This window comes from Amphiura filiformis, chromosome 14, assembly GCF_039555335.1.
Source record: "Amphiura filiformis chromosome 14, Afil_fr2py, whole genome shotgun sequence".
Lineage (NCBI taxonomy): Eukaryota > Metazoa > Echinodermata > Ophiuroidea > Amphilepidida > Amphiuridae > Amphiura > Amphiura filiformis.
This window is the reverse complement of record NC_092641.1, coordinates 62,375,920-62,402,970: the sequence shown is the minus strand read 5'-3', so window position 1 is coordinate 62,402,970 and position 27,051 is coordinate 62,375,920. Positions and strand designations below refer to the sequence as shown.

Genomic DNA, 27,051 nt, shown 5'->3' with positions numbered 1-27,051 from the left:
GTTCAAATTGATGTTAACTTGAAATGGAAAGAGCAGATAAACAATATTTGTCGTAAAGTGTGTATAAATCTTGCACTCATGAGAAGAGTTAAGCCGTTTGTCCCAAGAAGTTTGTAGCTTTTTTTTCATTCTGCTGTATATCGTTAAAAAGCCTTAAATTAGCAGTTAAGCAGGTTGAAAAAAATAAATAGCAGCGTTTATCCTGCAAGTGTTCACTGTATTTTATAGGCGCATATTATAGCATTTCTTTTGAGTACTATATACAGTAAGCCAAAAAATTAAGGTACCAGTTGTATTCACCCTGTATATCCTAAATAACGAAAAATTTGTCAAAATTAAAACAAGCAGCTAATACCTGTACTCTTTAGCTCTGATTTAAGACCTCATTTATTGAATTTGGTTGAGAATTAAAGAAGCGGTGGTCTAAAACCTAATTAAGAAACGAAATGAAATGTTGTACTTTTGTGTTCTAATCAATGAAAGCACGACGCTAGTTTTAACGTGATAATTAATGGAAGCGCAGCGCTAGTTTTCTTGTTCACGAACGCTATGTGTACAAATCAATAGGGCATTTAATGCAACAAACTGCAACTTTTAAATTGGTATCTTCCTTGGGTTTTGGGATCGTCGTGTTTTTATTTCTTGAACAATTTCAACGAATGAGGTCTTAAATTCGAGCTAAAAGGTGCAGCTATTGGCTGCTGGTTCCAATTATGACATGTCTTTGTTTAGGATATACAGGAGGTGAACATACTGGTACCTTAATTATTTGGTTCACTGTATAGGAAAGTTATCAATTGTGAAATTGCTTCACATTTAAACTATAATGTAACATTGGGAAAAGTAACAGTTTATTACAATGGTGTGAGAAACACAATTGGAAAAATAGGGGTTACAATATTTTGAGTGTTTTGAGCGCCCGATTGTGCAAATAAAAGCCGCCTAACACCTAGAGAAGATGCAAAGACGAGGAGGGTTAATAGAATCATATATGCAATAGAGGTAGTCCTGTCGCATCTATTCATACATAGTCCTTTTGTTCATCCATTTGTACATCTATGAATAGATGCGACGGGATTACCTGCGGAATTATCTCTATTGTATATTCTATTAACCCTCCTCGACCTTCTCTCTTTTGTCTACCTGTGTTTTCGCGGATGGTGTAAAACGGGTGATGGAATGCAGTTTAAAATTTCCGCCGAGGCCGAATCATTTCACATTTTGGATGCATTGTAGCCGACGGGGACCCAACTCTGCTGCTAGTCAGGTGTAGGAATGCGTGTATTTGGATTCGTCTATAGTTATATCCTCAGCAATGATAACTAATTCCACGTTTTCTGTAACTTGGATGAGTAGGAGGGTTATGCAACAAAGTATATCAGCATGCCCACATCCTAAGGTAGCCCACGTTTCAGAGGAATATACGAAGAGCAATCGTGTCAACTATAATACACCAAAGAAATCTGTGAGTAAATGGAATAGTGTGGAACAAGACCTTATTCTTAAAAGAAAGTGTGTGAAAAGCAGCAGCAGCCCCGTTCCACACTATTCCACTTACTCTTTTAAAATAATCACCTGTATAAGGAACTTGCACGCATTCTCACAGATTTCTTTTGCTGGGTTCCAATTATTCGCCTGTTAATGTGGTCCCGGAAGCTGTTCCGTGTCAGTGTATTTTACTGTTTTTTCAGTTGGACAACTGCTTGGTTACTGACATTTGTTTAGAGTAGAGTATTGATGTGATCCTGTGTATATTTTTTGTTTATTTTTATGGACTAGTTTTTTAGATATGACCTTGTGAAAAATTGTAAGTTTCTTTTTGAGGCCAGTTTATTTACTTTAAAGATAATCTAACAGTAGTATTTATTGCAACAGTACTATTTTATACGCGCACTTTATTCTAATTGGCTAAGGGGTATCATTTCAATTAATGAAAATATCTTAATCTGTCATCACATCCCTGTATGTACTAACTGTGAGGCCCCGTGGAGGCCCCATGTCACTGCGAAAGCCTGGGATGTCGTGCGAAATCAACATAACAACATTTCTTAGTCACAGGAAATTATTAATAAGACAAGTCAAATATTAGATAAATTGTACCTTATTCTGAGCACAGATATTGGTTCTGAGCTATTCTGTTAAGGGATCCAAAATGAGCGTTTATTGCGTTTCGACAGTATTTTTTGTGGGACATGAGAGCACATCAGACCTATCGAATTGCATTCTGAATACGAAGCATGTCTTTCTGATATCAAATAATTTTCATTTTTTAAAATCACAATATAATACAAATTTTATGACAAATTATAAAATTTGATATTTTTCAAATTTTAATATATAACAGTCCTCGAAGTAAATTATATAAATCTAATGATATATTCTTAAAGTGTATGTAGCAGGGAGGAAAAGCCGACGGTCAATTGAAAATTTTGACCTTTCATATTGAAGATATGGATTTTTCCCAAAAGACCTAATTTTTTTTTGGTGTTTTGGGAAAAAAATCCATATCTTTAATACGAAAGGTCAAAATTTTCAATTGATCGTCGGCTTTTCATCCCACCTACATACACTTTAAGTATAAATCATCAGATTTATAAAGTTTACTTCAAGTACTGTTAAATATCAAAAATATCAATTTTAATGATTTGCCATAAATTGTGTATTAAATTGCGAATTTCAAAAAATCAAAATTATTTGATATCGGAATGACATTCTTCATATTCAGAATGCAATTCGATATGTCTGATGTGCTCTAATGTCCCAAAATAAATACTGTCCAAACGTTCATACCCCAGCCCTTAAATCGGCGAAAACGGTGGTTCAAAATGAGAGTGAGATTTTCATTCATTGGTTGGTGATACGGGCCTACCAGGCTTACCACATCAGGAGCGGTTCCTCACCATTACCATGCATACAGATCTAAAAACAGGGCTATTACTAGGGAAAGCGAGAACACCGGCGGCCTCCGAACAAAAATGTCGGGCTATATAGATGATGTGACTTCTGACGTCAATGCCTGACAGTATGCGCACGCATCATCACAATTTCCATTGTTTTTTGCCTGACAGTATGCGCGCGCATCATATTTTGTTAAGGGCTCGTGTTTTTAAAACTCCCGCCAATCACAAACAGACTATTAAACAGGGTAGTGGTTGCATGGGGTTCATTCAAGCATAAAAATATACCAGTCCCTTGCCTTTGTTGATAAACATTGAGGTCACCTCATCTATACAGGGCATAAAACGTTTTAATACTGCTTTAAGAAAACATTTTTGAAAACTTGTTGCAAAACATATCAAAATGTATTGGCAAAATATTTTTTCAACAATGTTGGCCAAAAATTATATTACAATAACATTGTAACAACATTTTATGTTGTTATCATTAGAGAATGAATTTGGAGAAAACATTCTGATAATACAAACACACGCTGAGCAGCTCTAAGCTTTTAATCCGATAAGCTGATTATCGATTTGTTTTCATGAATTGGAAGACATTCTTTGATGTATTACTGAGCTCAATCATCTGAAATTACTGGAGCGTGAGCCACCCAGGCTGGTGGCTCAGCATAGTATTTTATTGTCAGAAGGTTTTCTCCAAATTCATTTCCTAATGAGTGGTTTTTGATATAAAACGTTTTAAAAATGTGTTCATGACCTTTAAACAACCCAACACCTTTTTTTTGTTAAAGCGTTTGGACCAACACCAAAATACGTTCATAACCTGTTTATAACGATTTAAAAACATTGTTGTGTTTGCGTTGGAGCTACATGTCCAAAAATCAACAAGTGTATTTTGAGCAGTGGTTGGCTATAATCAATATTTACTCGACAGGATAGATGTTTGATTGGCCTAGTAGTATTCTATTTCCTGAACAAGATGACAGCAGAAAGTAGAACGGTTATCTGTGTTGGTACTGGTCAGGTGATGTTAGTATATTATGGCAAGCCATGCAAGACACAACTATATACCTATATTTATGATACCGAGTTTCACGTCAAGGTCAAGTTTAACATGCGTTATGTTGAGTTTGGCACGCTATGTTCCAGAATTACTTCAGTCACCACGCTCCCGGGACCACGCTATTACATTGAAAGTTACAGCGCAGCATAATTATGGCAGTTGACAAAGATAAACACACATTGCATGCCGAAAGTCATACGTCTCAGCCAGGATCTGTGATCCCAGTAAAGGAACTTGTAACAAGTGTATTCCTTGGGGACAGACATAAAATGAAGCCTTGTATTATAGGTATTATACATTCCGTCTAAAAAAAACCCCAAAACAAAACAAAAAACGGCGCGAAATGGTTATGCTTGCTACTAGAGTAGAAAGGCGAAGTGAAGGAGTACCGTTATTTTGACTCACTATAATTTTAGTAAGACGCTGTAGTGAGTAGAGGTTAGGATACAATTAGTAGTTGCACTTCCCTTTAAACAATACAGTAATTTTGACTTACTTTTTTACGATTAGGATTTAATTAAGGAAAAAGAAACGCAAATGAACATTATGTGTGCTCATTTGAATGTGCACATTTATATACTACTAATTAGCTATTTATTGAAAGAAAAATGAAAAAAAATTCAGTAAAAAAAAACGAAGGTCGGAACAGACTTAAAAACAACGTCCACAATGTTCCTATATTCTGTGAATGTTAAAGAAAAAAACAGATCAAGGGTGGTACTCGAACCCGTGATCTTTCGGTCACTAACATTACTCCTTATCCATTAATTAAGCCATCATATCTAATCGTTGAAGTTATAAAGGTGTATTACTACATATAGTTCAGGTGAGATTAGTAAAGTCAAAATGACTGTATTATCCTTTAAGTTGTTTGAAGGGAAGTTCAACTATTATATAAGTCTATATCCTCGCCTCTACTCACTACTGCGTCTTACTAAGATAAGTAAGTCTAAATGACTGTATTATACCTTTAAGTTGTTTGAAGGGAAGTGCAAGTATTAAAGGTCAACTATCGTCGCCTTTTACAAGTTCCTTTGCTTGGCTGTATTACTTCCGGCATGCAATCTCGGCATGCAATGGTTTTTTATATCCTAGGCAACTAATGTGTATACTCCATATGCAGCGATGTAACTTTCAACGTAACAGTGTGGTAACTGAAGTAATTCTGGGTGCCAAATTCAACATATCGCGTATAAAACTCTAAAGGCAAAGCGTCAAACTCGATGTTATGTCTTGCAGGGCTTACCATAGTCTACTAACATCACCTGACCAGTACCAACGCAGGTAAACATTTTACGTTCTGCCGCCATCTTGTTCAGGAACTGGAATATTAGGCCAATAAAAACATCTATCTTGTCAAGTAAGTAGGGATTGCAGCCAAATAAAATATACTTACTGGTTTCTGCGCATTTGTCACGAATGTGGTTTCCCCAAACGTGACAGCCCGGCTATGCAGGATATTAACGAGAAACCCCTCTTAGGCCTATATATACAGTAAACAAAAGAATTAAGGTACCAGTTATGTTCACCCCTAAACAAAGACATAATAAATGTCATAATTGGATTCAGCAGCCAATAGCTGCATCTTTTAGTTCGAATTTAAGACCTCGTTCGCTGAAATCGTTCAAGAAAATAAAGACACGGTGATCGAAAAACCCAAGGTAGATGCAAATTTAAAAATTGCGGTTTGCTCCAGTTTGATTTTATTTGTACACATAAAGCGTTCTCGAACAAGATAACTAGCGCCGTGCTTCCATTGATTAGAAAACAAAATGGCAACTTTTGATTTTGTTTCTTCCTTAGATCACCGTTTCTTTAATTCTCAATCAATTTCAACAAATGAGGTCTTAAATCAGAGCTCAGGAGTACATGTATTGACTGCTTGTGCTTGTTTAAATTTTGACATATTTATCTTTATTTAGGATATAAAGGGGTGAACACAACTGGTACCTTAATGTTTTTGGCTTACTGTATTATGTACAGTCATATTTGTCATGTACATGTTGTAGGCCCGTAACTCAAGCAAATATTAGACGTTATTTTGCAAATGACAGGTAGCACAGTTTTCTTATTTACCACGCCAGATTTTTTTATAGCACTACCGTAAAACCCCGTCTACAAGCATATATGGGTTTTTTTTTATGAAAGCTTAACTAATACTAATTAGGCATATATATACCAATACAATAGATTGGTCTTACAATAATACTTGTTTTTATATGCTTGAATCTGTAATTTATTTGTTCAAACTCCATAATGGCGCCTGGAATAATTTAGCTTTCATCAGAAGCACTCTATATGCTTGTAGACGGTGGTTTACGGTATTTCAATAGAATTAATCATGGTAATTTTCTGCAACCAGTACACAATGTATCCCCGGAATGTGTCATATTTAATAATTTCCTGTGACTTAGGGAAATGTCGTTGATTTAACACGATATCGCAGTCTTTCTTAGTGACACGGGGCTTCACCATTTTAGCCTACAGTATTTTCACTAATTGAAGTGATATGCCTTAGCCTGTTAGAATAAATTGAGCGTATATCTCTGCACGTATACTGCTAGATTCTCTTTAAAGTAAATATTGCCACCATGCTACTTTTGCCCAAGTCATTTTTTACAAACAAGAACTGCCTTTAAAAAGATAATGCCATGGATGAAGTTTATGTTTCATAATCTTGGAATGCTAGTAATTTTTGTGTGTGGCACAACTAACCTGGTAGGAAATATTGGTATTTATAATTGGTAAATACCACCAATGACATACAAGGAAATACTCAAAGATTTTCATGTGAAAAACTATATGATCTAAATTTAATTTATACTTGTAACAAAGTGCTCAATGGAAATCACGTCCTCTTAGTTTTACGACAATCCTACAATCTATATTCAGACGACCGTAAGAATGTTTGGTGCACAAGGGTGAACATATTAACCTTAACCTTGCTATCACTTTGACGGTTTGACGCTTAAATGTGATTACGTTTTATGACAGTCCGATAATCAATGCTCAGTTGAATCAAATGACCTTGACTTTGAACATTCTGACAATCCAAAAATATATCCTTAGTCGACCTCGGATGATCTTCATCAATTGTGAATTGTGATCGACAATCTGACAATCTATACTCAATTCACCTCGGATGATCTTGACCTGAGTCACCCGACACCCATCATGTTTGCCTTGTTCTGTTTTTTTTAAAACCATTTACTAATATTTAGTACACTACAGTTTTTTAATCAAATAGCTAAAACTGAAAAACAATCCCTTAAGAGTATGACATTTTACTTAAAATATATTTATTCACAATGTATATTTAACTGTTAGTTACAAGCACATTGTAATCAAAAACACTGATTACTCAATCATCTATTTACTGAATGTCTTGATTGCTAGGACTATACTTCTGCGATTGTGCACAAGTAGAGTTTAATGTCATGTCAAATATTATAGGTCCTAAAAAACTTTATATGTTAACGGATTTTCATCGTTGACAAACAAAATTCATATATTTGATTAAAATTATTTCATCTATAGCATTTTCCTTAGTTTTCATCCATAAATATTCCTAGATTGTATGGTCAAATATAACTAGTCTATTATGATATAGTAATGCACACATCCTGGTAGGGTCCCTGGACCACAGATATTGCCTGGACAAAAACGTTGTATTGTGACCTTGCTCATATTTACATTGTAATAGTCAAAAACAGATTTTTGAATAGTTTGATTACGAAGCTGATGCAAGCTTGAACCATTTTTGTACTAATTCTTATATGTTCTTATATTGCAGAAATGGGTGCTACATTATTAAAAAACAGATCGTCTATCGACATACTCGACGAAGGATCGATTTATATACTCAATATCGATACATTATTGGTAATATTCAACTACTTGTCTCTATACGACAAACTAATGGCAATGAGGTAAGATACTAATGAATTAAAAGCATGCGTTATATTTATTAAGATTTCTTAATTGATATTAATAATTTAAAGTGCATAACAAAAATGCAAATCATGCACATTTTCACTAATAATTTTTGGAACCTAGAAATATTTGACATCTTTCAAGTGATTAGAATGAGGTACTCAAATTAGGAAATGTTCGATGCGAATTGCATTTCACCATTCTGTACGGTGTCATAGGCAGGCCCAACCAATAGGATATTTAGTTATTTAAATAATATTTAATTGATTTAGAGAATAAACGATAGGAATTTTTATTTTGCCTATCCTCTACCGTGTGATAGACGACAGGCAGGTACAGTATTAAGATGCCGGCGCAGCGGTATCCACTACGATAAAAATATTGGACCTGCCTGTCGTCTATCATAGGTATAGGATAGGCAAAATAAAAATTCATATCGTTTATTCTCATTCTTAGTCAGTTAAATATTATTTTAATAACTGTAAACAATTTTTAAGCAAAAACTAAGTTACCGTCATAAAAACTCCCCTCATTATAAAATGAACGAAACTTGTTTACAACTTATTCTGTTGCGCGTACTGCTAGTACGTTCGCGTATTCCGCACTAGTCTACGCATCCAGCGCGATATATACGCGCACCCCTACACGCGTGTTACGCATTATCAAGACGCATGATGACGTGGGGTCGTCTACGGCCTGATAGACGGCACCCGAAATCATGCGATTGTCCAATCAGAAATGTGTCTACGAACTAGACCACTCCCACTGACTAAGAATATTGTGTCATAGACGTAGCTGCGCCAGTGTCCACTACGCAAAATAATTGTTTTGCTTTATACGATTAAAGGTTAAAGCTAAACGATTAAAGGTTTGTTGACATAACAAAATATATTTGATCAACTTTTCAAAAATAGGAGAAAAAGAGGGCGAAATGACGAGGGTTCTCTCTTTTTAGGTGGTGGCGGATGCGATATCGCCATTTTTGACGTTGCCATTGGATTAACACATAATCATGAAATTTTCACAAACAATTCTAAATTTGTTATGTGGTGTCAAAACTTACTCTAAAACCGTTGGGGTACGACAATGTACCACACGGGTAAGTATGTTGTTTTTCAAGTTATAACTGCTAACCGTCTATTTTGAATGGGGCTGTTAGCCTTATATTTTCGCCAGGCTCGAACGTCACGTGTCGCGTGACCTATACCGCCTGACTTTTTTTTGGGGGGGGGACACCCTGTAGAAAGCGTGGTCCGCACCAATGCGGCCACTGTCGTCCACGGCTTGACAGATGACATCTAGGAACCCCTGCCATGCGAAGCGTTTACAACATATATTGACTATAAGAACTTTTTTTTTTTTAATTATTTATTTTACAGGGTTAGCAAGAGATGGCATGAGATAATCAAAAACCATGCTTGGCCTGTCATCGACTTCAGAGACAAAGGTCCCATCAGAAATGTAGACAATTCTAAAAGACGGCGGCAACGATATAGGCGGTTTGTATCAAATAAGGGCCCAGACGTTTTTCAGTACCGTGAGTGTTGCAATGAATGGCAATTTTCAATGAACGAAAAAGAAGTGTTAGTGTTCATGAATCTTTATGCTGGTATAAGTCTGCAAGAGATTTATCTAACTGTAGTCAGCGATGAAATCATGAACTATTTACGTTTCAACTGTCCTAACATACACACACTTGGATTGCTCGACAAACGCAACAATCGCGCTCTATATACATCAAATCAAGAATATCATAAAGATTATGAAAAACTCCTACGATTGGAACTAAACGACTATGATGAAAGGACTCATTCTGAACAAATTATACCATGGTTAGAAAGTTGTCCCGTTTTGCGTAAGATTACCGTTACTTCGTTCAACCTATCAATCGCAGAGATGCAGAGGTTGTCAGCTATGAAATGTTTACGTGAGTTAAATATTTCTTGTCAATTCAACGGTGACTTGAGAACAGCAGATAGGAACTTGTCTTCAACAATCGGATCTCTAACATCGTTAACCTGTTTCAGACTAACCCGTTTTAGTATATGTCAATATATCAACTTTGACAATCTTTTACGATCCATTGCTCATTGGACACATCTTTTACGATCCATTGCTCATTGGACACATCTAAAAGTATTGGCTTTGAAAGGCGTAACATTTACAAGTGATACATTTGAGATTATGATACAGGAATTACTGAATCTGGAAACACTTGAACTAAGAGGAAAATTCGAGATGTCATCCGTGGTTAATCTGATTGGAGTTCATCTAAAGAAATTAAAGACGCTAGAGCTGGTTCCTTGTCCAGATTCGAATTCGTCACAGTATGTGTGTGAAAGTTTACAACCTCTGGCATACCATCCCATGCTTGAAAACCTTGTAGTCAGGCAAACATGTAACGACAGATTTAAGGAAACTTGGGTTCTCAAATTATATAACGTATTAGCCACACTTCCGAGGATTAGAAACGTAAAAATGTCATTAGTTGACATGTGTTATTATTTCAGTCAAAACGCATATCCAGTAATACAATCCGCGGAAATTGAAGTATCAGATAACCGTTCTTTTTGGCCTATTTATTCGTCTGTCGCAGAACAAGAAAAGGCGAAATATCCATGCCCGTAATACACTCCCCCTCCCCAACCAACCATGTCCCCGGCCTGTCTGCTACTAGGTATCATCATAATAAGGACTTGATTTAGTGATATTAAATTCTTACCTAATTGCGCAATACATGTACGGAACTATACTGCGTACAAAAAGTATTTGTACACTTAAAAAATAAAAGACACTAAACCCACAGCATTAACGGTTGGTACACTTTCTTTTCCCAATCAATACCAATTTCAATGAAAAATGAGAGCATTTCAAAAGTGACAAAATTTTTATAGAATTTTCCATCGATATGAAGTCCGTAATATAATGAGCCCGTTATTACAAAAGACGCTGTGAATAACCGTAACACTAGTTAATCTTAATCCGCCTTCTAATCCCGTCAGTGATCATGAACATCATGTAAAAATAATCATCTGAATTGTTCGACACAGTGGGCTGTCAGCTAAATATCGGCATTAATTGATGCACCATGATTGAGATGAACAGAACTTTGACCTCCAATACCCCCCACCCCCTGATAGAAGAAGTTCAAATAACAAGTATAGAGTACAACCAAGCGATGTCTTCCTGATCCCTGAACTGTTCCCCGGTCAAGTTAGTGACGCACCATTTGATTCCGGGGGGGGGGTCAAGCGGATTTTTTTCACCGCCTTTAGCGGCGCGATTTTTTTACTACCGAAGCCGGCGAATTGTGACCTGTGATACAACATGACCTGTGATACAACAACATCCGCTTCACAGGTCAATGAACTTTTACCACTGGAAGATCAGTGGGGCTGATGATGCGTTCAGGATTGGACGTGAAAATTTCCTACTCATAAATAGTAACTTCAGTTGACTATATTATAGTACAAATATTTTATCATATTCTGTACTTTATGGATAAAAGTGATTAAAATGTTATTGATACAATAATTGACATATTAAACACCAATTTTGTCTTTTCAATGGGAAAAATCCGATGACATAATAAAGCTTTTAACAATGTATTCTATTTGACCGACCTTCACTGATAAATAGACAGGTAATTAATTGATTAATTTATTTAATCAATTACTATCAAATAAAATAATGCATAAAAATCATGATCCCACTTTCATTGTTTTCTTTTATTAATTGATATTATTTTTTATTGATCGTGTGAATCATTATTAAATTATTAATATGACATTCAATCATACACAATGCAGACTATTGAATGAAGAAGGCAAAAATAAATGTCACGTCCTTAACTTCGCATGAGTACTAGATAGGGCTAACAATTAATACATTCAAAAAATATAATTTGAAAGTGAAGATTGGATTGAGTAATTCCCCATTTCGATCATATTGTGCTTGTCATGCTTTTAGGGGATCGGAAAGGTAGAGACCATAATTTTTTAGTTTAACCCATTCAATTAAAAAACTGCAGTGTACCTCTCAACATTAATAGTAAAGATTGGTAAAAGACTATAAAGGCAAAATGGTGCATTTTCACATTATTGATGGTTCGTTGACTTACCATAAAACATGGTGGGTATAAGCGTGATAACGCCAGGTCATCATAACCCGGGGTCAACTGAGTATAGATATTTGGATTTGAAACGACTAACTACTCAACTTAGCAGATGTAATCATCATCGAGGGCCAAATATGTGACCAGCTCCAACAAAACCCGGAACAAGTCGTCAGACATGCTTTTGAATTATAGGCCTTCAAAGATGACATTCCCATAAAAAAAAAAAATCAAATTTTGTAATTCTTTAATTCATGGTACTTGATTAGTGGACTTTCAAATCCTTGAAAGTACTTATTAAAAAAGAGCTTTATTTAATCAATAATTGACGGGTGAACTATGATAATCCCTATTCAATCCTGTGGGCAGGAAACCAATTGGCACATTACTCAGAATAGCAAGGTATAATTTACAAAAGTATCCATATCTTGAAAAGTAATGATGCTTTGTACAGTGTGGGCCAAAAACAACTTTACCCAATTTCAGAGGGTGGTTGCTCGAATTGTAGAAGAGCTATTCATGACTTTGTTACATATTCTAAATGTATATCTTTCTAAAAGTATGTGATGAAGAAATGAAAGCAAAAGAAGCTAAATTAACAAAATGGTGCCAGTTTTACGTCCGAGGGTCAAAAATGACTTTGTCCACACGTAATTCAATGGGATGTGTCCGATTGCTAAAAGTAAGGCATACATATGCGTTAGGCATACATGTACTTGGTAAACACGTTTGGCTTGTCTTTAAAAAGTGATGATTGTTTTACATGCATGAAAGAAATACAATCGATTTTAATCCCCATTTGCTTGTCATGTACTCGAACTTCACTCCTGCCATTGACCAATAATTAGCATAAAAATTACACAATTACAAAAGTTCCATCTGGCGTAATTCTTGAGTTTTAAATAGAGCTTCGTGGTTCGTGCATTTTGTGACTGCGTGGCTTATTTCTAAATAGGTTTGCGAGGTGTCAAGATAAGGCAATTCACAACACAACAGAGGACTTTTATGGAAGAGGTATACGTTCTTAAGAACAGAAAGCTTTTTGGAAGTGCAGCGTCAATTTCGGATTCGTTTCCCGAACGTAAGAGTCCCGCCGAAACCTACCACAACTCTACTACGAACAACTTTCACAACCTTGGAAGTGTGATGAAGGGATGCAAAGCACGGAGCGGACGTCCAAGAACTGACCGTTCAGCTGCAAATATTGCAGCGGTTCAAAGGGAACTTGCAGCTAACCCCAGAGTCAGTTGTCGACGCAACAATTTGTCAAAAATACCACGAACGCAATAAGTGCAATAACTTCTAACTTTCTTGTAGATAACATTTCGTAATGACAATAAAATGAGGTCTGAGGATACAATTGCTATGCGCATATTTGAAGAGCATTGTTTTTATATATTTGCAGCATATCATGACGAAATAAATATCGTAGCTTGACATTTAAATTGTTTATGATTGATTTATTTGATTGTGTTATATAAAATTGCTGAACAAAATTGTGCGTATACTGAGTCTTTCTCATTCTCTATCGAACTCGCTATTGCAAGTGATGCCACGCGACATCTAGTAGGCCTTCGCGTGGACAAAGTTAATTTTGACCCTTTGATTTAAAACTAGCGTCACGTTTTTATTTTAATACATTTTTGAATAGTTTTTTCACCAAATACTCTTAAGAAGATGTTTTTACGAATATGTGAAAACAATTTGAAGCAGTCTTTTCAATTTTGAGTTATGAACCTTTTAAAATGGGTAAAGTTGTTTATAATTTTGGTATCATTTTACAGCTTATGGTCTAGTGCTTACATTTTATTCAATTCATGAAACGTCAAAAATGCGACTTGTTCCTGATCTTGTCAGAGCGGGTCACATTATGTTTAAGGTCACCGAGATCCATTCAGTATTGATTGCCGAATAGTCATGAAACTTGGTAGATATCAGTGATCACAATTTTAATTTAATTTAAAGTACATTCAGCTTCAGTATGCACACTCTTGAGTATTTCACCGTGACCGTATTTTCCAGTATGACCTTGGTGGCATTAACCAAGAAATACCAGTATTTCGAACCCTGTTAAGTAGTCCACTCATAAAATCTAATTATCAGCATTTCAAACACTTATCAAAGCAAAATATTTTTTTATCAAACATGATCTTCATCTGTGGCGTTGTCTTTTTAAAAGACAGTTCTTTTTTAACCTAAATGGAAACATGAGGTCACAGTGCGGGTTTTATTATTACACAGTCATGTGTTTACCAGAGAGTAGATATTCTTGAGAAGGCACTCTATTCACGTGGTTTCTTTTCCAACGCTAAAAGATTGATTAAGTAACTGTTATGAATAATTTATTAGGTTTTTCAAATCAATCGCCTCGACCCATTAATACATATTATCTGTATTATCAAAATACTTAGAATAGCAATCAGGTGAGTTCACTGAACAACGCCCTAATACTGATGGAGTTTTAATGGCGTTTAATGGCGTTAATCCTCTCCATACACAGATGAACAAATACAATAGATGAAGGTCAACACGTATGACCTCCTATGTGACATGTTATGTGATGTACAAAAACCTGAATATCATAAAGATCAGTATTCGTATGTGCATATGAACTGCACATTTACGTTGCTAAATATTACTCATTATATATAATTACAAATATTGGTATTATGACAATACGGTATATACATTGTATATAAAACGACTAATAGATCCTATTATATCACTCATGCATAAATTCTAGACAGTTCATTGGTTGATTACCATTTATCATTTTTACTATCACCCTCTCCGTGTGATAGTCTTTACCATCATGTGCTCTGCCGTAGTGCGCCTGCGCCAAGCCGTGCGCTGACTCTTGGACTCGCCGATTTAGTTATGGGGTGGACCCCAAAATGTGAAGTATATCACGGCAAAACATGGTGTTATGTTGATGAAAAAATGTATTTCTTACCTTAAATAGTATTTTAGTAATAGAATTTATGCACGAGTGATATAAAACAAATATTAACTGTCTTAAATTCGTGTAATGGTCAAAATATAATCACTCGGAGAAAGATGTATTGTTCCATTCCACTCGCCGTTCCGGCTCGTGGAATGGAACAATCCATCTTTCACCTCGTGATTATATTTCGACCATCACACTCATAGACAGTTAATATTTGTATACTATCATGGCGTCAGGTCAATGTTCATCATATCCCGTATGTTTCTTAAAATTCATTCATATTTGAGACAAATTGCTGTGCCCATTTTATAGGTGCACAAGTAGATCCGTGTTTTTTTTTTTTTCATTTCCTTTTAATGAAAGAATTAAGGTTTTCCACTGCACGAGGGCCACAAGGGTGATACTAATTTTAATGCTATATTTTCGAAACGAATACGTGTTCCCGGTTGGCTCTATAGCGATTTCACAGAAAAGGTATTTCTACTGCAATGCAGCGTCGGACTCTAGCTGAGAGCGTAGCCTAAGTCATTACGGACTCCAAAAAGGGCTCTCCATACACAAATGAACAAACACAAAGGATGGAGCGGAACCAAATTGGCTGTGGAGGATACGGGTCATTTTGCTATGCAAATGAGGTAGTGTCGCTGCCCTGTGTTTACCGTGCGTTGCACATGCGTATACTTACACTGATAAACAAATAACAAGCACCCTTGTCGTTTCTGCCGTTATTTTGTTTAGGAAATAATTTGTGGGATCAGACATTCTATTCTGTTAAGTAAGTCTATGTGATTCTGTGACATATAATGACAATATAACAACACTTCTTTTGTTTAATAATTAACAACAATAATAATAATAATTCTTTTGTTTAATAATTAACAACAATAATAATAATTTTTTTGTTTAATAATTAACAACAATAATAATAATTCTTTAGTTTAAGAAATAAAGGGTAATGCTTTATCCTTTACACCCAAATAATGTGTCCGAGGCAGTAAAAACGTAAATAATGGGTGAGGCGCAGCCGAACCCATTATTTAAACGTTTTTACTGCCGAGGACACATTATTTGCGTGTAAAGGATAATAATGCTGCGCCCTTTATTTCTATTCTATTACCAGAAAATAGTGCGATTTAAAGAGAAAATTTCATTTTTTTGGCACAATAATTTTAAGTTGTTTACTTCAAGGTGGAGCGAGTACGCGTAAGTGACAGCGAGTATCGCGGAAATATTGCACGCGTAACCAAGCGTAATGCTGTGCGTAGAATGTATTACGGCGCTTGACCCATTATTGCAGAATAATGGGCTCTCACGTGACGCGTTTCAACAAATCACAGTGCGCGATTTTGAATAATGGGTCGTGGAGGTAATAGAATTAATAATTAACAACGATAATAATAATAATTATAATTCTTTTGTTTAATAATTAACAACAATAATAATAATTATTTTGTTTAATAATTAATAATTCTTTTGTTTAATAATTAACAACAATAATAATAATTCTTTTGTTTAATAATTAACAACAATAATAATAATAATTCTTTTGTTTAATAATTAACAACAATAATAATAATAATTCTTTTGTTTAATAATTAACAACGATAATAAAAATAATAATTATTTTGTTTAATAATTAACAACAATAATAATAATAATTCTTTTGTTTAATAATTAACAACAATAATAATAATTATTCTTTTGTTTAATAATTAACAACAACAATAATAATAATAATAATAATTCTTTTGTTTAATAATTAACAATAATAATAATAATAATTCTTTTGTTTAATGATTACCAATAATAATAATAATAATAATAATTCTTTTGTTTAATAATTAACAACAATAATAATAATAATTCTTTGGTTTAATAATTATCAACAATAATAATAATAATAATTTTGTTTAATAATTAACAATAATGAAAATTCTTTTGTTTAATAATTAACAATAATAATAATTATTATTTTGTTTACTAATATCTTTAGATTGATTGACATTCAAACATATAGTTGTATTCTTCAAAACAGATGAAACACTACGTCATCAGAGTTGGTAATACGTCATCTGCTTAATTATTCATAGGTACCTTGAACGGCTGGGATACATGGATTACCGTGTGTTGCACATGCGTATACTTATACCGATAAACAAACAACAAGCACTCTTGTCGTTTCTGCCGTTATTTTGTTAAGGAAATAATTTGTGGGATCAGTCAGTCTATTCTGTTAAGTAAGTCTACGTGATTCTGTGACATATAATGTTCAGTTTAGGTTATTGACGAAGATAAATACACGTAGCGTGTTCGATATTTAACATGTACTTTCATGATTTACTAAGGCAAAACCGCTATTTATATAGACATACATGTATATGGCAAGGAAGATAACTACAGAAGTGACAACACTCTAATTAGCATGTGCCATATATATTGTTATTAAAAAGTGTGAACTTTTTTTTATAGTTCTTAGTTGTAGTTGTTTTTAGTTGTAGTTACAGTTGAAGCTGTAGTTATGTTTGTAATTATGAGTCTATGTAAAGTCTGCACAAAAAGTAACGCAGCTGTTATAAATACGCCTATAGATTCAGAACTAGTAATTGTTTTCACAATATTTCAACATAGCGAGAAGGATGATTTATTTACACGCATTTTGATACCCCATTCGTCAAATGTCGCTCAATATTAACAACACAGTAGTGCTTTTACAGAAACATACCCGAATTTAAAAGTTGCCGTTTACAGCGATCAATAGTTATAATGCCAGCACTGTAAACACGTAAAGCCCGCCATTATCTTCGCGCTTACTTCAAATCCATACAAATAACTGCAACTTTTAAATTGGGGTATTTTTCTTTCAAAACACTGCTGTATTGTCAATATTGAACAAAATTGGACAAATGGGGTATCAAAATGCGCGTAAATAAATCATCCTTCTTTTATGTTGATATATTGTGAAAACAATTATTAGTTCTGAAGGCGTATTTATAACAGCTGAATTACTTTTTGCGAAGACTTTAGTTGGAATTTATAATCATATTTGTAGTTGGCGTTATTCACCCAGTGTACGGTTCCGCCATACGCGAAGAGAGCCTTGCAATCTAGCAGCATGCATGAATGGGAATTGAACCAGTCATGTAAACATTACGCAGTACTTCCTTTCATGCCTTTTGCCAGTTCGAGGCTCTCCTGCAATAGGCGAATAGTTGATAATTATAGTTGTAATTATAGCTAGGTTTATAGTTATAGTTGTAATGATTACAATTATACTAGATGGCTTAAGAGTTAGAGGTTGAGTTATGGGATTCAGTGTTTTGGTTGGAATTAGATATACTACTAAAGCTGCAGATTGGTATGCACAAAAGATTTAGACCGGGTCTAAATTTAGACCTGGTCTAATTGGAATTTAGTCTCAGGTGAAAGGACACTCTCCTTTACATTTGCTTAAGTTATTTTGTATTATTTTTGAACTTCGCATTAAAATCTTTAGAATTTGCTAGCTACTATTGAAAGGAAATAATAGTAAAGGACCATTCCTGATTGAACTAAATTCCACTTAGACCAGGTCTAACTTTAGACCCGGTCTAACTCTTTTGTGCATACGGACCGCAGACTTTCTCTGTACCTCGGTCATGCATGATTGTTGACATTATGCTATTTCTTCCCATAATACATTGTTGAAATTGTACTCAGGATAAGTAGCTCTACCCTGTACACTTTCCTCACATAATGCATTGACTGTTACAACTTTTCTAATGCATTGTTGAAATTATGATATATCTTCCCATAATGCATTGTTGGAAATGTAATAATCCTCCATATAATAAGAAGTACCTGGATCGACAGTTCGGATACAGTTCAGATTCGAAGAAAAACTGATGCGTCAACAAGTATTTAGACTCTGCATAATTTCAGTAGTCCACGTGTTCTTCGAGTATACTGCCCTCTCCTAAGAAACATGCCATTTAAAAGTAGGATGCACAGACAGTAAGGGTCAGGAGTGAGCTAGCACTGTGTTCAAAAAGTGAGTTGGTAGTCGGAGTTGACAGTTAAAACCATGTAGGTGTTAACAAGTCTAAAAATGGCATGATTTCCATAGGCAGAAGAAGTAATACTGAGAACTCGTCTTATTAAACACTAAGGCTTGGGCCAAGATGATCTGTGTATTGTTCTTGAGCGCCCACAGAAATAAAGTAGTGATACATCGACAGTCTTAAAGAAAGTTGTCTCATCGCCTCTCGATTGTGCGTTTCTCCAAATCAAGAAGAACCCGGACCCAGGGATTGTAGGCCCCGTTCACGTGTAATAATTATGTGTTTGTTTATCATGCAGAACATTCCTAACAACCGACATCCCTACAGAAACTATGCTATTGTCGTGGTATAAGTACCTGTACTTGGTAGCAAATTGTCTTCCCATAATAATTTGGCTGCACCCTGTATTGGAATGCCTTCCCATAATGATTTGCCTGCACCCAGTATTGGAATGCCTTCCCATAATACATTGCTGAAATGCTGCTATAGCTTCCCATAATACATTTTGGAAACTATCCTATAGTCATGGTAAGTACGTGTACTCTGTAGTTGAATATCTTCCCGTAATGCATCGGCTGTACCCTATATTAGAATATATTCCCATAATGTATTGATGAAATTATTTTACAGCTTCCCGTAGACGAAAGGCAGACACCCTCCACTAATAGAGTTTGAGCAATTATATTACTGATACAGGCGGCTGTAAAAGCAAGCTATTGTAATGTTTCGTGGGTTATCTGCCTTTAGTTTCTTTTGTAAAAAACTATAACCTGCATTTAGCAGTAGACTTCGGTTATATATATAAATGCGCTTTTATAAATGCGCAGGTGACCAGATGGCCATGCATTACATCGCTGTCAAACACTGAAATGGCGACCATTGAGGGAGTGGCTACAGTTGTGACCTTGTTTCGTGGCTAGCACTGGCAAGGAACATTGGCTGGAGGTTCGATGCTATAAATTTGCAAGGATAAAATCAGGGGGGGAAGGACACTCGCAAACTGGCAACCCACTTTGGCGATCGCAAACAGTGACTTCCGGGTTCAGTAAATGTAAACAAACCAACACGTCGGTACTGTCGGTACGCTGAGCTGTGCTGTGTTATGTGTAGAAATCAAGTAAACTCTCGGTAAAACAACATTGTGGATTAAATCTGTGTGACAGTTTTGGATGCTGCAATAAAGTGAGTATACCATAAGTATATTAAAAGTTGTCTCAGCGAGATACATGATTATAAATACTAGTTTGCGTCCCGGTTTGCGTCCTGGTATGTGTGAGTTACATGTACTCTGTGTCTAGTTCTTCTAACACAGCCAATATACGCAGTATGAATTACATTGCCAAGAATGATTGCAGTACATGTAATTGCACGTAGCAATTTGAATAGTGTAGTAAACCGAGGTAAGTAAGCTCCACATCACAAGTTAATTGTTACTAAATAAATTCTTTTTTTTTTTTTTTTTTACAGTAACAAACTATTCTGTTGGTCGCAAAACCGGGCATGAACCGGCTGACAATAGCACTGGAATGAAAACAACATTCGCATTCACTGAACTCTGGAGTGTATCACAAGCTATCACGCTATGTTTGTTTGTTTGTTTAAACGGTCGCTCCGTGCGGAGACACGCTTGGGTCCTGATGGGACCAGGCTCAAACAAAATGCGATAAGTTGTTTTCACTCCAACGCATGAATGGATGTGATGTGGCCCGACCAAGAGAATAAATTTAATATCAGTATATTTAACAGGGGGAACAGGGGTCCATTTCATTAAACTTTAAAAAGCTTTGTAAATCTCAAAATCCTTTGTAACGTATGATGAGTCGTAGGTTCCATTTCATTTAACCTACGACCAATACCCTTCGTAAGGATTTACTACAGGGACCCTTCGTAAAGTTAATGGGTATTCGTAACTTAATGAATACCCACTACTAGACATAACATTACGAAGGATCTCTGTAAAATCCAAAATACTTACGAAGGGTACTGTTCTTAAGTTGAAATTGAACTTACAACTTGGTTACAAACGATGGTTGGTTACAAAATAAAAGTTTAGTGAAATGGGAATGTTAAAACAAGTCACAGTGACTGGCATGTCAGCATCGATCAGAATCGCAAGCACTCAGACCCAGCAACCCTACATGGAAATTTAGCCTGAAACTTCATGACCTTTTCTTTCCTATATCCTCACATAAAGGCTCTGAATGCCACTAATAGAACAAGTGGGACACCTTCCTACACATCAGTGATATGCGCAAAGGGGGTCCCCACTATTCAGGGGAAATCACATTACCAATTATGGCGGGCGAAGGAGCCAAAATTTGAGCCTTCAGGGAAATTGAGACCCGCCCCTTCACTTTTGAAAAGCTGCGTACACCACTGCTGCACATGTCTGCATTGAGATTACGGCAAACCGTTGCTCATTAATTTGTGATTGAGCCAGTCTCTGGGAAGAGACTACAATTTTGGTCACCTTACACCTTGAAATGTGCTCAAAATTTACACTGATGTAAAGAAAATGATTTCTTTATTTGTTAACTTCATGTGAGGAAATTAAGTTGTGAATATGTTAAAAATTTATTTTTCTGTGTGCCTCTTCTGGCTGTGGTGTACACCTCACACCTTTGTGTGGAGAATGCAGCGCTCGAAATAAGGCGCATCCTTGCGTCAAATACCCGTGAAAGTAGGCGCGGACCCGCAAATTTCCGACGGTACGGGTCCGCGTGACCCGTAAAAATTGAACCAAGCAAAGGGCAAAAAATCCTAGTTTTGTTGTTCCACTGAAAAATCCGATTCATATAATACGTACAGCTCCCTGAGTAGACTTTCATTTGTGACCGTACACCACGAATGAGCCGTAAATGTCCTCAATTGTATTCTGAGTTACAGTGTAAAATGGGCATGAAGGTCGTATTCATATGTACCTCAATTTGGTGCTACGTGTACATCATTTAATGAGATACACGTAGCACCAAATTGAAATACCTATGAATATGACCTTCATGCCCATTTTACACTGTAACTCAGAATACAATTGAGGACATTTACGGCTCATTCGTGGTGTACGGTCACATTTTAGTTTCCCATCAAGTTTTCAACCAGGATCGCCGTAGCTAATTCTCATTCTTGAAATTTCAAAGGCAAGGGTCCGGGTCGGACCCTTGACCCGGACCCTTGACATTTCAAAGGCAAGGGTCCAGAGGACCCTTGGAATTTTGTTCTTATTTCGAGCCCTGGGAGAATGTCAGTGGAAATTGGAGCTAAGAAGGCATGAGTACTGGTACCTCTAAACTGCTTTGAAATGGATTTCAAATGTCGCTAACAGTGGCATTTTCATAATCACTTGCACCATTTTGCCAATGTTTGCCACCAGCAGTAATTTGTCTCCCAGAATATTGTTGTATCCCATATCATTTTCAATTTGCAGTAAAAACTTGTTCGATGTGAAACAATAAAAAAATATTTTATTGTATTTCTTTTTAAATTTACAGGTTGGTGTGGTAAGCCAAAAGATTGACCAAGCCTTGGAAACTGATAACTCATCAGGCAACTGGTAGTCAGCAATATAAGGAACCACATTTAGCATAATTATTGAGATTGAAACCAAGTCTATGTACTGGTGTACTACAGTGCCATTTGTGGCAACAAGCACTCGACAAGTAACTTTTAGATTTTACATTCCAATTTAGAACTTAAATCTAAGCAGTGGACTGTGGCAACAAGAGTTTAAGGATTAATAATATGAAGCTCAGTTACACTACCTGATTCCTATTGGGCCACCTGCACAGGTGCACCATCGCCGAGGCACATGTACTTGGCTGGTACTGTGCAGTACCAGGTGAGTACCAGTGTATTACCAGTACAGTACCACTGCTGATGGATTCTGTGCAGTGGCAGTATTGGTACTGTGTAGGTACTCTATGTGTACCAGCCTGGTACCTTGGCGATGGTGTACCTGTGCAGGCCCGGTGCAGGTGGCCGAAATAGGAATCTTGTAGTGATAGATTGGATAGACAGCTGAGAACATCATGCTTATAAGCTTTTAGGCTTTGGTTGAGCCATTTGTTGTCGGTTTAAAAAACCAAGAACAGTCATATTATGATTCAACTTAGCCTCGGTTCGAGGTGTCTGGGCTCTGTGATGGTATTTTTTTGTTCTATTTTTTTCCTATTTTTTTTTCTTTTTTGCTTCTCGATTTATTTTTATTTTTTTATGCATGTGTTTTCATATCCTGATAATCCTGTCCACCCACCTCTGATCTGTACATTATAATATCAGATTACTACCTCTCTTCGTTATTATGGTTCTGAGAAAATAACCAGAGAAAATTGCTGATTCCAACCAGTTTTTATGTCTTACTCACAACACTAAGTTCTCAGTGTATTGTAGGCTCCTTCTAATTATTTCTTGCCGCCATAGACGGCAAGAAATAATTAAGAAGGAGCCTACAATACATTAATAAATCGAGAAGCAAAAAAATTGAGGAAAAAGTAGAAGAAAAAAACACCATCCCAGAGCCCAGATGCCTCAAACTGAGGCTAGATACAACCTAATTAGTGGTCCTCCATATGATCCCCCAATTAGTGCCCCACACCGACATTGGCTGGCTAATAATTATTTGATGCAGCAGAGATATTAAAATAAATACACGGGATCGATACACATGAATTGCTATGCACGATTTTGATATCAGACGAAAATCTTCGGATACCGGGTTGGAAAATGATGAATATCTCCCGTAAATGATTTTTTCTCAAGAAACCAGATGTGGTCTCATATACTTGAAAATACGTGTTGAACAGATATGATAGTCGTTAGTTTGCGCTTTGAGAGAGTAGCTTGCGTCTTGAGCTGAAAAAGTGACCAAAATTCAAGATTTTAAATAGCGCAGCGTAGAACCTTGTGGAGGTAGTCTCAGGCCAGACTATATGTGGCTATCACGAACATACAGGATCGACGAGTGTCAGACCGGCTGACACAAACTGGCTGTGTAGGAGACTATCGTAGAGACAGTCTATAAGCATATGACAATGGCGAATGTATGCTCGCTGACCGTACAGAGGTCAGTCACAGGCTAATGTCATTAGCCTTAGTCAGATGTCCTTCAGCCCACCATGCATTTAAAAACTATTAAACAGGTGGGAATACAATGGCCATCCGTGGCTGTGGATTCAACCTACCATGGCATTTTCTGCCATGAAGATATCGGGCCGATGACACTGTGCCCCACACTGTGAACTCTTTGACTCAAAGGTGCAACTTCAAACCCAATTCACCCATAGAGGTAGGTCGAGTGCAGATCTGTCCGAACACACTTTTCAATACGGAATAAATGCCGGGAATAAATGCTATCCTCATCGTGACATCATCCAAGCAGCAAATTTCATTTCCCATTGAAGTGTTATCCAACGGATCTGCAGTCGATGATTCTGCATAGCACCGTTCCACTATATGCAAGGAGAGCCTCAATCTGACAGCATACATGAATGGGAATTGAACCAGTCATATTACATTGTGTAATGTTATGTAATATTTCCCATTTGTGTCAATTGCCAGTTTGAGGTTCTCCTTGCATATGACAGGACTGTGCAATGGGTGAATAGTGCCACTTCAAATTCAGTGCACCTTCAGCATGTACCGGTAATTGGTACAAAACATAACCAGCTGGCTATCGTTACATCTGTTTACAGCTCAAGTTATTTCTATTGTCAAGTATTTTGAAATTCTCCCAGCTAACTCAAGTCATGTGGCAATAGATGGCCTTGTGATCAGCAAACTGAGTTGGTTCCACATGAAATGTATAATTTCCACCTGTTGTTAGGAAAATCATTTACTTCATTTAAAAAAGGTTTCATTTTTTTCTGTGTTTCCGGTAACATTAGTGTTGGAATTAACACTCTGCGGTTGGCCAAATATTTTATTTTATGAGAAGATTTTGAATTATGAACACATGCTGTTGCAAAAAAAAATGGGTTGATCTGCAAAAAAAAAATGCAAATGGACAATGGACATTAAAGATGAGAGAAGAATGACTACAATCAAGACTTAGTAGAACAATGCTATATAAAAAGAACATTTTATTAAACCTCTTTACATGGTATCAAAAGATTTACTTTACATTATTGAAGGAAATTTGGTAACTTTTAACACAATTACTGGTATTACAGATGATGTTAACAATCACGACTTTGTATATGTGTAAAAATGAAAATAAATAATATTAAATTAAAAACATAATCATTTGCTTTGCTTGAATTTACTTCAGTGTTGCATTTGGGTAGGAATAAAAATTGTAAGAAGACAGGTAAATAGCATATAAACAATGGTATCAGACTCTGCATAGTTCAGTAGCAGAGAAGATAGTTTGCCAATTTTTTTCTTTGCTGATTATTGCTGTATGGAACCTTGAAATTTGAAAATTCCAGTCAAAATTAAAAATAGCTCAAATTCTAAACACAAAATGGAGATGCATAATTTGACCTACTTGGGGCTTTCATTCCAGTTTTATGTGTATGAGCACAAAAGAAAAGGACCAAGGTTAAATGTAAATGTAAACAAATTAAAATTGTTTCAAATTGTCATTTGGTATTTTTGAAATGAGAAATTTGGCAAAAAACAAAGAAAACAGCAGTAATTCTGGAGCCCTTTACCATAGTTTTGTTCTCCAGGAACACAATCATTTCTGTAAATATTTTTAGTTCAGTTTTTGTTCACAATTAATTATTGTGCAGATCTAACCTTTAATTTATCATTGGAGTTCTTTTGAAGCATCAAACAGTGAAATGGTGCAATGTCTCATAAATTAGTCACAAAGTTAGCCATTTTTTCTTAACTGCTGGAACCTAAATCCAAACGACTAATCATGTTATAGTGCTATGTGAGAAGTTTGTGACAAATCCGTAGGTTGAACAATCCATTGAGCTCCATTGAATAACCAACAAGAATGGTTCCCTCCGTTGATTCAAAAATCAATTGTTTCCTATGTCCATGGTATAGCCATCACAAGGTCCATTTTCCAAACCATCATGCATACTTCCTGTAAAAAAAGACAATAATAACAATAATTTTACATAACAAAAATTGAAAAGAAAACATTTTTAATACATTATCATCTCCATAAATGTAACTCCAAAAAATAAATTGACTGGAGATAATTTATCATCGCCATTTATCTTGAGATGATTTAATATAATTTATTATTTTCAGAAAAACGGTTTGGAGATGATGTATTTTCTTGAGATAATTTGTTATCTTGAGATTTATCAATTAAACTTATCTCAAAATAATTTCTCGAGACATTTATCTCCAGATAAAAGATAACAAATTATCTTCAAATAATAAATTATTTTGAGATAAGTTATCTTATAACTTATTATTTCAAGATAATTTATCTCAAGATTATCTCAACATATTTATCTCCGGATAAAAAAGATTTTGAGATGTATTTTTTTAGTGACTTATCTCAAGATAATTTGTTATCAATTATCTCAAGATGATTATCTTGAGATATTTATCTCTGGACAAAAAGAGATGTTTTTATGGAGATATTTATCTTGAGATAATTGTCTCAGGATAGTGGATTATCTCAGAATAGTTGATTTTCTCAGGATAATTGATTTTCTCAGGATAATCAATTCTGAGATAATCAATTATTCTGAGATAATCAATTATCCTGAGACAATTATCTTGTGATAAATATATGGAAATAATAAAATATCTCAAGATAAATATATCCATAATCTTTTTGTCCAGAGATAAATATCGAGATAATAAATTATCTTGTCTAAAAATAATAAATTATATTGAGAAAATACATTATCTTAAGATGTTTTTTAGCTGGAGATCATAAATTATCTTGATAGTAAATTAGCTTGAGATAAATATCTCCATGAAAACATCTCTATCATTTTGTCCAGAGATAAATATCTCGAGATAATAAATTATCTTGATGAAAAATAATAAATTATCTTGAGAAAATACATTATCTCAAGATGTTTTTTATCTGGAGATCATAAATTATCTTGATAGTAAATTATCTTGATCATAAATTATCTTAGGAT

The 27,051-nt window shown here is 35.4% G+C and overlaps 1 protein-coding gene and 1 long non-coding RNA gene across 2 annotated transcripts in view; both read left to right on the top strand.

Moving 5' to 3' along the window:
- The first annotated feature begins 5,037 nt into the window (after positions 1 to 5,037).
- LOC140169108 (uncharacterized) lies at positions 5,038 to 9,992 on the top strand. The gene is made up of 3 exons (XR_011861357.1): positions 5,038 to 5,323; positions 7,757 to 7,892; positions 9,276 to 9,992. It is a non-coding gene; the product is annotated as an uncharacterized lncRNA (long non-coding RNA).
- A 7,095-nt stretch (positions 9,993 to 17,087) lies between these two features.
- The window catches only part of LOC140170414 (uncharacterized), a 32,138-nt gene continuing 22,174 nt past the window's right edge, over positions 17,088 to 27,051 (top strand). The window contains exon 1 of the mRNA XM_072193786.1: positions 17,088 to 17,194. The gene's annotated coding sequence lies outside the window, so the exon portion shown is untranslated. The remainder of the gene's footprint in view (positions 17,195 to 27,051) is intronic.